Genomic DNA, 12636 nt, shown 5'->3' with positions numbered 1-12636 from the left:
TGGGTCCACGTGAACCGATCCAAGGGTTGGAGAAAACGTCATTCAACATCAACACGTACATAGTAGGTTTTCTAGTGAGGAGACACTCCATCTTATTATAAAATAAAACTTTTTGGTATATTGTGAATGTTAACATTTCCACTAAAATGAAATGTTGACTAATCACTAAACGTAATATGATCAAGGTTATCATTTCATGCTGTAACATTTTAATTACGATGTCGACTTGCTCAGCGTAGGTCTTACATACTTCAGACTGTACAAATAAATATAAACGGTAGAGAGGTGTATAAAAGCGTTTTTACGGAAAAAAATTTTCACACTGTCATCACAGACATTGCTAGTTCGCGGCAAGCCTTCCTAACAGAATATTTAGGACTACAAAGGAAAGATTCCTTGATACGTTCAACGTTTTCTTCAGAAACTTCGATCGTTTCTCATCCATCTTTACATAAGCATCCGATCGTTTCAAATCGATTCTGCCATCGACGAATGTATTATAATTTAGAGAATCATAATTAAACTTTTACAGAACATAAGTTAAACTGTAACTAAGATTCACATTTAGCAAACTGCAAAATAAAGAAGGCTTTCTGTCCAGGAGTCTTATCTTTGTTAGAGGCGTTGTCAAGCGGAAAGGTAGGAAATCAATCTATAGCTATGCGCAAAACTAAATCTCCCCTTTTTGCTCTTTGATTTTAGTCGTAAATCAATTCATCCGACAAATATTATAATAAATTAAAACCTATATTTTTTTGTACATCCGGTATATTGCACGGAGCCAATTATCCTTACACTGTAATTATATTTTTCGATTTGTAGTTAATGTACAAACTGTTAATTTAAAATTCCATCTTGCAACAATTTTCCACAGATATTTTTTCATACTTTGTTCACCATTTCATAGTTTAAGTAAAAATACATCACAAATTAAACTCTTTAGTCTTAAAGTATTGAAATAAATTTAAAGAATATTTTATTATGAAAACCTCCCTCTAATTATTGGTGCCGATTCGAAAATCCCAAATTTATTCTTAATCGATTTAATATAAGATTAATTAATGAAATTAACAATTTTTAAAATATCAGATAATATTTTTTTACACTGGGTTTCGCGTAAACTGTTTATCGAAAAAAACATGTAAACTAATATAACTAAATTGTCCTTGACAATTTTGTATAAATTTATTGGTTATAACAAATTATTATCATTCCCAAGTGATATAATAACGAATACATTTGACCCAATTTTCTACGAGGAAGACTATAAAAATCACAAAACAGAGACTTTCACCGTACGACCAACCAAACGTGATATTAATGGACCTCCGATGCTACGTATTATTACTGTTACTAATAACGGTAGAAAATATTTATGGATTTCATGTACTGTACTATTCCAACTGACATGTTTGACATTTCAGAAAGAAAAATTATCACAGAAAATTTTTGATTCCTTTTTTTTAACATCTGTGTATAAATAAAATAAAACAATGGGATTTCACATTCGTTTACTTCTTTCTCAGATAAAAATTCTTATCATTAAATTTAAAAGGAGGAAAAAGTAGCTAATAAAAGTAAATAAATGGACATATTATTTACTAATAGATTTTTTTTTTAATTTCAACCAATTTAGCAGCAATTTTATTTTGTAGAACTTTCCGGGGATTTGGACAATGCTTCTATATTTATTCTTTATAGTAGAAAATTATTGCTACTATTCCAACAATATTTATTTTTTTACCAAAACAAAATACTATTTTGTAATGTTTTTTAAACCAAATTATTAAAAACTTAACCCTATACTAAATGTAATTTTTAATATATCATATTTAATTACTAATGTGTACGTTTCAATCTGTTCAACTTGTGAACAGTAACCCCTCCTCCAATGCAACCCCTCCCCCCACTCCTCTCTAAGCAACCTCTCTCTCTCTCTCTCTAAATGAGGATGATATGTATGACGTGTAAATGAGATGTAGTCTTGTTCAGACTCAAGCCAACCATTCCTGAGACGTGTGGTTAATTGAACCCCAACCACCACAGTATACCGGTATCCATTGCCTAGTATTCAAATCCGTATAAAATCACTGATATTTACTAGGATTTGTACGTCAGAACCCTCGAAATAAAAAATCAGCTGTTAAACAGTTGAATTGCGATGACGAGTTAACCACTAGAAACCACTGGACAAGCCCGGTGAGCGTGGTCTAGGTATGATAAAATGAGATTAAAAATATCTAAATTGGCATTATTTTTTATCTATTTAACAGTAAGACGTTTTAAGCAAATTTTTTAATGTCCTTTCTATCACTGAGGTAAAGGTTAAAAATAATTCTCATCTGTATAATAGTTCTCTAAGAAAAAAAAATTTCAGTTCAACAAATTATACGATAAACATTTATAGAAATATTATTTTTTAGGAGTCCATAAATTAAACCCTATAATTAAGCCCATAAATTAAATCATGAAAATATTATTAAAGATTCACGTACATAGTAACAAGAAAATATCATATGAATGACACTATTTTTTTTTTGTTGTTTTTTTTAATACCAAAAAAAAAATAAGTTTAACATGATATCGTAATCCATAAAAGTGCTCAGACTGACTGACTCATCTACGCATAGCTCAAGCCTCTTAACCTAGGTAAGAGGATTTTGAAGGGTACGTTGTTTTTATAACGACCGCACACTAAGGAAGGATTTTGGAAAACTCCGTCTATAAGGAGGTGAGAGCATATTTTTTTAATGAAAATTTTATATCACAGGAAATGAATGTGTTGCAGTTGTGAAAATTTATATAGAGAACTCATTTGAAAGTAAAGTTATACATTTTTCACAATTTGAATTTTTTTCAGAATTCCTCCCCCCCCCAAAAAAAAAATTAATTTACTTAATTTTGCACAAAATTGTTTATCCAATGAACCAAAAATATTTTTAATATCCAATAAGAATTAGATGGGAATAAGCATTTTTCAAAATAGCAGGAAATATTAACAATAATCCAGTTGGGGAAATAACCCAATAACACATTAACATGCTCTTTTATACCAGTCATTTAAAAATTCTCCATATTAATATAATTTACATATTAAAAATGTAAGCATTATTGCTTATAATTATAGATATAAGATATATCTATAATCGCTCGCTAACCTCGACTAATTAATAGCCATGTTTTGATTATTTATATAATAAATAATTGCCGGCCTTTATAGCGTGAGTGGTAGCATCTCGGTCTTTCATCCGGAGGTCCCGGGTTCGAATTTTCAAAAAAAAATTTTTAAATAATTACCGAATTTATTATTTAAATATTAAAAACATTACTGTTAATTAGTAAGCTTAGAGAGTGAAGCGAGGGTAGGTTAAGTTTGGTTAGATTATATTTATAAAATAAATAATTATAAATGGTTATATTTGGTTATTGAGTTATTTCTCCAATCTGGTTATTGTTAATATCAATATTTCTTACTATTTTCAGTTATCTCCAGGTGAAAAACTTGCAAACTTTTTTGGCGAGGAGGGGCGAGAAACGAAAATCTACCAATTTTAATTTTTTATTTTGAAACATGCTTTTTCCCATCTAATTCTTATTGGATATTAAAAAATACATCGATTTTTGCCCCATCGGTTAAAATTTATTTTTGGGGTGGGAGGGAATTCCGAAGAAGATCCACAATTTTTCAAAAATCCGTTTTGGTGGTAGTAAAAGGCTCCTCCCGTTTACCAGTGTAAAGTTTTTTTATGTTACTATATGAATCTGAAGTTGTTGGTATTTCAAATGAAAGTATCTTCTTTGATAACCAAAAGATATTTCATCATTTTTCAAAATTTAAATTTCGGGAGCAAGAAGGCGGACCAAAATTTTGTATGAAAATTCTAAATTTCAATAATAAATAATGGATAATGATTGGATCCTAGAAAACGACTTTGGTCCACGTTCTCTATCGTTTTTCAAATTCGATTCAAAGTATTTACGCTCAACTTATTTTTGTGTACACGCGAGTTTTAGTGAATTAACTCTCTGTTTTTCCGTTTGGCAATGATTTCAGTGTTTGTATAATTCCACGGTGCGATTTAACGTCATATGCTCACCCATACATAAACAAATTGTATTTCATATGTTATATGATATTCAATTTAATGAAGAATTAAAAAAACAAAAACTGTACGGTAAAAGATAATTTATAATAAATTTAATTCTGTAAATATGATTAAAATGTTATTTTATTAAATCGATAATAATATTACATAATTTAACTAATTTATAATCTATATATAATACAGACAATCTGAAATGATAACAGATTGTGAGTAAAAATTCTTCACAGATAATGCAATAGTCCAGTGCTAACCAGCTGTGACCAAGTCATAACCGGTCATTACACTGAGTTTATTCGAAGAATACGTTTTATATCTATCATAAAAAAACATAAGAAATTTTTCATACCACAAGAATATCATAAGAATTTTGAGTACAAAAGACTACAGTTTCCCTTAAAGCTGTGTTTAACTGACTATGAAGAAGTCCCAGGAGCAGACTCTACTAAGGTTGTGGGAATTGACCTATGGGAAGGTCGCTTCCCTCATGGACAGTTTTACGTGGCCTGTGCCAGAGTGAACGCAGCTATCTCTCTGGTCATTCTCTCATCCGAAGGGAAAACCGCTAATGTAGTTTACAAGGAATTACTCAAATAGATTGTTTGTAGGGTTATCTATTCGCCTAAAAGGAAACATTTCTGGGAACGCTAAACATTACTGGTCAACAATTTTAGTATTAAATGAGTGATACAAAGTCTGCAGAGTACAAACTTTTTCAGGATAAAGCCTACTATTAGAAACAATCTGACAAGACAAAAATCCTCGCGTAAGTAAATAAATTACCTTGCCTATAATCCCAGTAAAATATAAAATTGTAAAATATGGTAGAATTTTAACAAAAATGTAATGTTTCTTTTGAAAACTTATTTTTGGCACAAATCCAAATCCACGCTCGCAAACCGCGAGCAACAACTAGTACTTAATATTTGAATGTTTCATATAAACACAAACCAATTAGTTTATTTTTAATTGAAAAAAATTTCTGTTCATTATTATCTATTATAAGAATTAATGGCACTTACGTATTAACGCCACCGCAGCTACAGCTTTATTTAAAATCAAATAGTCAATCGGATTTCGGTGGAAAATGGGCCGACATAGAGTTTAACATAGTTTCAGAACAGTCTCTTTATTAATTTTAATAAATGGTTATTTATATTTATTTATTTTATAAATATAATTTAACCAAACTTAACCTACGCTCGCTAACCTTGACTAATTAACAGGAATGTTTTGATTATTTAAATAATAAATAATTGCAATAATTACTGAATTTATTAAATAAATACTCAAAAAATTACGGTGTTAAGGTTAGCGAGCAAAGCGAACGTAGGTTAAGTTTGGTTAAATTATATTTATAAAATAAATAAATATAAATAACCATTTATTATAATTAATAAAGAGACTGTTCATTTTCCACCGAAATCCGATTGACTACTTTGTTTTTAAACAAAGCTGTAGCTGCGGTGGCGTTAATACATAAGTACCGAATTTATATTTCCGTTGGGTAATGTTATATTTAATGATTGTTATATTTATTCCTAGCCGATGAAATGATGATGTAAGAACACATCAAAAACAAACAGCCGGCAGAATATAGCTTCAACATTCATTGAAAACTTTGTACAGACAGATAAAATTATCTTAAAAAAAAAATAGTATAATACATTCAATAAATGGGGAACATTTACAGGTAATATATTATTATTTTTTTTTTTAAATCAATAATAGAATTTAGATATATTTTTTTAATCAAAAAACTTATAGAAAAAAAAATCTCATCACTAATAATTTCCACAACTGTAAGTGGTATAGCTTACATAGAAGAAAAAATTTGAAATTAAAAACACGTACTACGGTAACTTGATTGCAGTGATTGGTATAAAAGATCAGTGACGCAGAATTTAGAAGGAAAATTGAAGAGAGATAAAAATAGTTGAATGGAAAAGAAATATGAAAAGAAAAAAAGATTGAGGGAGAGAAAATAAGAATCATCAGAAAGCAGCTAATCGAATTTCTATCCCGTGAAATAGAAAAACCAAAAAATAACCGAAGAATTCCATTTGTTAAATTACCTCCGTGCACGTTACTTTTTCTTCTTTAATTACCATGCGTCATCAATGTCCATAACCATTCCAAGGAGCTACACCTCCAAGACCAGACTTTATAAACATCTCAGATAAACTGGAAATGTATATATTTTTTAATTTTATTTAATCCTTAATTATTATTCATCAACAAGGAATCATTTTAAATGAAGTGAGGTCGCCTTTCAGGAAAAAAATGTGATATTTAACTTTTGATAAAAAAAAGATATATATCGATACACTTACGAAACCCATAATCTATGTTTAATAAATAAATTATGTTACCTATATTTACCTATATTTTTTTTTTTATAAATTACTAATTAGAATAGATCATCAACAGCTATCACTAAAAGCCTAGACATCACAAAGTGACATATTCTTAGAACATAATCAATAGTCATTATTTAGAGTTGTTTCATCAAAATAAATTCTGCTCACAATATTTTCAAGTCCTTGCGGTTAACAGAGTAATTTTATTTCCTGTAGGACACATTATAATCTCTATTTAAGGGAATCGATTTGTGACAATAATCGGGTTGTTGAAGAGGAAAATGTGAAACCACTTCCATTCGACCAAAATGTTAGCGACTTAAAAAACAAATAGTAAGTGGCAACTTCAAAATCTCCTCAGAAGAATAACTATAAAACAGTTATGAAAAAATAAAGAATTCTATTTTTATTGGTAATGATATTAATTTTCCTCTTGAAAATACAATAACAACGAAATCCTAATAAAGTTAGAAAAAGATTTATCCTATTATTAGGATTAAACGATCTAAATGGAGTTTTCATCGTCATTTTTCTAAAATATAAGAACATAATGAAATCTGTTATATTATCAGGCAATAGGGTATTAAAGAAAACATTTATCGTTAATGTGCTCTTAACGTGAATTTATGCCGAAGAGAAGAGAGGGAGATAGAACGAAACAGAAGTACGAGAAGAGTTTTCTAATATTAAAGAGTTGATATTTTCCAGTAGTATAAAATGTTTTCAGAAAGTCCTGGTTAGAAGGAAAACTAGGATAAATTGAGAGTTTGATAGGAAAGAGTATATACAGTAATAAGGAGAGGAAAGGGTGAGCATTGAAAAGTTGGTGGAGGAGTAGGTTTATTTTCACAGAACTTGTCCTGTTGGAGAGGCAAATGGGAAGAGAGAGCGTTGAGTGGGTCTGTTAGGACGCCTATAGTCGTAGTGTAGTCCGGGGGTTAGAGGAGAATGCGGTAGGCACCTTCGGTTTACAACAGAGAAGACGAAGCGAGGGGAGAAGAACTAGTACGGATTGACCCTCTGCTGGTGTTTTCTAAATGGGGGAGGAAAAGAGAGTTGGAGAGATTTAATTGCCTTCTTTGCGGTCCATTAGGCTTAAAACTCTGCTGCCTACTCCGTTAAACCCTCTAAAATTACAGCCCCAAGTTCGGTTCAAATCTATAGAATAACAGTACTAGTGAACACTAATGCTTGCTAGATAGTTCGGTCGTGCACTTGCAACTTCTAAACCGCCTTCCGACGTTACCAAAAACTACCGCCCGTGTTTTAAGATTATTATGCTTTTCTACTTAATATAACAATGATCAAATAACTTATTCAATTTTCAACGATTATAAATATAAATGACACCGATATAATTAATGTACAAGAAAATGAAATTACTTTACTTCGATTCTTTTAATAACGACTTGACTTGGTAATTTTAATTCAGAAAATTAATAAAATAATTTCGTAAAGTAACCCGATATTTTCATCAATGTAATTCAAAGTTAATGATATTAGGTTTTCGTATATCACATCCGAACATTAAAAGTAAAAATAATAGTAATAATATATAAAAATTTTTATCATTGTGATCTATCATCTCTGCAAAAGACTTTCGAATCTCTTCAATTACTCTGAAGCCCTTCCGGTAGTTATACGGAATTTCACAGCTTAACCTTTTCATCTTACTCTTTACGAATCATTATAAGTTAACATATTATTCTACTGTATATAATTCGTGTATTTAACATTAATTAGACGAGGCTAGGGAATGAAGCCACCATCGGTTACGTTTCATTGGGTTATATTGATATACGGACGATTCCGTGTACTGATGAACAAACCAATTTGAAGTAAATTATTTATATTGATATATTCTAATACATCAATATAACTATGTTCACTTCCTCGTCTAAAACTTCATCTAAAAACACAAATTATAATTATTATTTTTTGGGTGTGAATTCCTGAAAGTACCGCAATTCGTTTGATAAAATCAAAACGTACCATTTTTAGTTCCTTGTACGTAGTAAAGAAAGTATTGCGATCACGAAAAATTTCGGTTTTCAGATTTCAACGGAAATAACCATTTTGACCATCCCTGAATCCATTTTGACTAGTTTCGGCGTGACATCGTACGACATACGACGTACGTATGTACGTCGTATGTTCATACGTATGTATCTCGAATAACTCAAAAACTAATAGCCATAGGATGTTGAAATTTTGGATTTAGGACTGTTGTAACATCTAGTTGTGCATCTCCCCCTTTTGATTTTAATCGACTTGACCAAAAATATCCCAAAAAAAACCCAAAATCCAAAAAAAATAGATTTTGGACTTTTCCTTAACTGCAGTAATAAGCTCTCATTGAGATTTTTTCAACGATATATCATAAATGGTAATTGTTTTCATTAGTTACAGAGTTATAGCCAAATAAAATTGTAATTAATGAAATATTTTGATCGTACAAGGGGAAGGCACATCGGTTCGAATTCGACTTTATTTCCTTATTTTTTTTTAATTTGCATATATTTATTTATTAATAATTATTAACCTGTGATTGTAAAAAATGTTTACAAAAAATAATAATTCAACAATAAAAAATAAATAAAAAAATCAGAAGTTATTAATAAAATAAAATTTTATGTACTTTTAAAAATGTGTATATATAATGTAATAGGCGTACAATTTTTTCTCCTAAAGTGTACGTTGCAATCTGTTGAACTAGAGAACAATAAGCAACTACACCCCCCCCCCCCACCATATAACGAGATAAGATGATATATATGTATGGCATGTAAATGAAGTCATAAGTTATGTCTTGCATAGACCAGACATAACTTAGAGAAAAAAATTAATCAAATAAAAAAAATATTACTAAACTAAATTGGTAAAAAATACAACTTGTAATTATTATTTTTATCAGTAGAAATATTTTACTCTTTTTTTTCCTATTATAATTCCTATTTATAATTTTCCTTAAAAAATTATAAATCTTTTATATATATATATATATGTGTGTGTGTGTGTGTGTGTTTGTTTATTTGTCTCGTAAGCATTCCTATACCATTCATCTGATTACGATGAAACTTTAATGAGTTGTGCGTACACCCGCGAAGTTTTCTGAATTAGTTTGGACCCGTTTGGTGGCGCTGGGGTTGATATATTTCGGAAAATTGTATTTACGGTCCAATTTAGTTCATATTCAGAATATACATATATATATATTAATTACATGAAAAGAAATATTTTTGAAAAAATGGGCCCGCTAGGTGGCGCTGGGCCGAGATATTTACAAAACAAATATACAAATAGACTTTCTTCTTCTACAAATATAAAATGTAATATTCGTATATCTGTCCGCTATAGACTAAAAAACTACTCCATCGATTTACGCGCCGTATAAAGAGAAATCGTAAAAGGGAAAAAGGGATTTGGAAAAAGGAAAAATTTGGGAAAGGGAAAAGGGATTTTGTTGAAAAAGGGAAATAGGAAGTTAGGGAAATTGGTAAAAAGGGAGTTAGAGGAAAGGGGAAATAACCAAAAGGTAAATATGGTAAACGGGGGAAGTAGGGAAAAAGTGAAAAGGGAAAACGATAAAAGGGGCATATGGAATAGGGGGAACTAGGGGAAAGGGACAATGGTAAATAGGGAAAAGTGAAATAGGATAAAAGGGATAAAGTGAAAAGTTAAATTTTGTTCCGTAATGTCCATTTTTTAATGTTTTATCAAACTTTCAATTGTGAGAGTTTTTCTACACACACACACACACACACACACACACACACACACACACACACACACACACACACACACACACACACACACACACACACACACATATATATATATATATATATATATATATATATACTCAAATCTAGCAATAGCGAATCATTACCGGGTCTGCTAGTAATAAATAAATCTTTGAACCTGATTAGTACATAGCAGTATATTATAAAATCATCTCAGAAGTGGGTAAATATACTTACTGCTCTACGGATAAAACAACGGACCTGTTTTAACATTTGGGATAAGGAAAACCATAGTAAAACCTTGAATAGAGTAGAATTAAACACAAATTAATTATTATATATAAAATAGATATGAATAAACTCCAGATAAATTATTTTTTTTAAATATAATCACATGAAACAACGTTAAGGTAAATATACGAAGATAGTAAACATAGAATTAAATACAAAGTAATTTACAGGTGTAATGAAAATAATTTGAAAATATATTTATGTATAAGTTTAATTGGATACAGAAGAGTCGGATTCTATTTTTTAATTGTATTATTTAAAAATTCACTGATAGGGTAATATTGCGCCTGTAGAAAGTCGTTTATTGAATTTTAAATAAAATACTGGTAAAATTTTTAAATGTTTTCGGTATTTTAATAAAATGATAATGAAAGCACAATAAAGTGCTTTCTGTTAAGCCGAAGAAAAATGTTGAAATAATTCTGTCGTCTGGTTCGATAAAGATGGATATTGTTATTATTTAATAATTCACTATTATTTTTAACAAAGATTGCACATTCATAAATATAAACATGTGGATAAATTTACATTTAATTTTCTAAATATATATAGGTCACCAAACAATGATCTGACAGCACATTATTATGTATCTTGAGATACTGTAAATCTGACTTTTAGAAGCAGTCACAAGAGATGATATTATACCTAAGAATAATAAATATTTAGTAAAGGTGACAAGTTTAGCGTTGTATTGAGGAGGTTTAAACAGTACGGTTTGATTCTATGAGCAACCTAAGTATTGTCGTTGTCAATCAATCATGTAGATAGAATTCTTATAAACTATAACTAAGTATTTTTATACAAAATGACATCTGATTGTTCAAATCAGTTGATAAACCGCTGAGATATGACTGAAATTGTTTAAAAAGGTAGGAAAATCCATGCAATCTGATATTTCTGTGTCCGGTTTTACGTCCTTCAGTATTTAAATTAAAAATAATTATTAACAAAAGACATAAAATTTTCAGATTGCATAATTTTTGCATTTTATTTGAAATGTTTTATCAAATAAAAGACAACTAGATAAAAGTAATGTTTGTAAAGCTACTAATGAAACAAAAAAAGAAAAAAATATATAAGAAAACTGAAGAGAAATAGTGCATATTTCAACACACACAAAGTTTTTTACCTATTTTCATGTTTTGTTTTTGTTAGTTAAGAGATTTAAGAAATTTATATAGGGCTGAATGAGCTACAAGGTTTAATCTTTTTATCTCATAAAGTTTTTACTGATCACCATGAATCAAATCACTGTGATAAATGAGGGACTGAATTATCTAAAAATCTCAATTTTAAATTTTCAGTTAGAGGTTGTTGAATGACAAGGAAATGACATTTCAATTTTTTTTTTCTTCAAAAAATAAATAAATTTAAAAAAAACGGTTCCAGTATTTTTTTTTTAATATTAAAATGTCTGTTAAATGAACTGAATTTTGGGGGAGGTATTAGCTCTTTAAGGGCAACAAAGCGTAAGCTTTTCCTTTTTATTCTATTTGATTTATTTAATCTTTAAAAACAGAACACATTTGGAAATAAAAAAAAAAAAAAAATACGGCCCGAATATAGTATTATTTTAACACCAGTAAAGTATGTTATTTAAATTTGGGCCTTTCCTATTTTTCCTCCACAATGGATTTTGTAATTGCTCATGTTTAAACTAATTGGGCATGTTTAAAAACTTAATAGTCATTTTTGTGGGCTGATCATTTATTAAAAACCCGAAAAAGTTAGGTGATCCAGAAATGACTGTTGCTCATGGTTAGTGAAGGTTAGCGAGTGAAGCGAGCATAGGTTAATTTTGATTAATTATATTTATAATTATAAGCAATGATGCTTATATTTTTAATATGTAAAACGTTAAAAAGTTTTTTTTTATTTATTTTTTTATTTTACAATTATTATTCTTATTTTTAGTTTTCCCCACTATGGGGGAGAAACGGAGAAGACCCTTAAATTTTCCTTATAGTAGAACATATTTTGGAAAGAAATGGGTGGAATATTGGAATATTTAAATATTTCTTAACAGAAAATATGGGTATTAAATCCTCATTAAAAAAAAATAATAATTTATTATTATTTAAAAATATTAATAATTTTGAACATCAATTTATATATTTAATTTTTGTTGAAAGTAGATCA

This window comes from Lycorma delicatula, chromosome 6 (assembly GCF_047948215.1).
Source record: "Lycorma delicatula isolate Av1 chromosome 6, ASM4794821v1, whole genome shotgun sequence".
NCBI classification, from domain to species: Eukaryota; Metazoa; Arthropoda; class Insecta; order Hemiptera; family Fulgoridae; genus Lycorma; species Lycorma delicatula.
Note: the sequence above shows the minus strand (reverse complement) of the source record.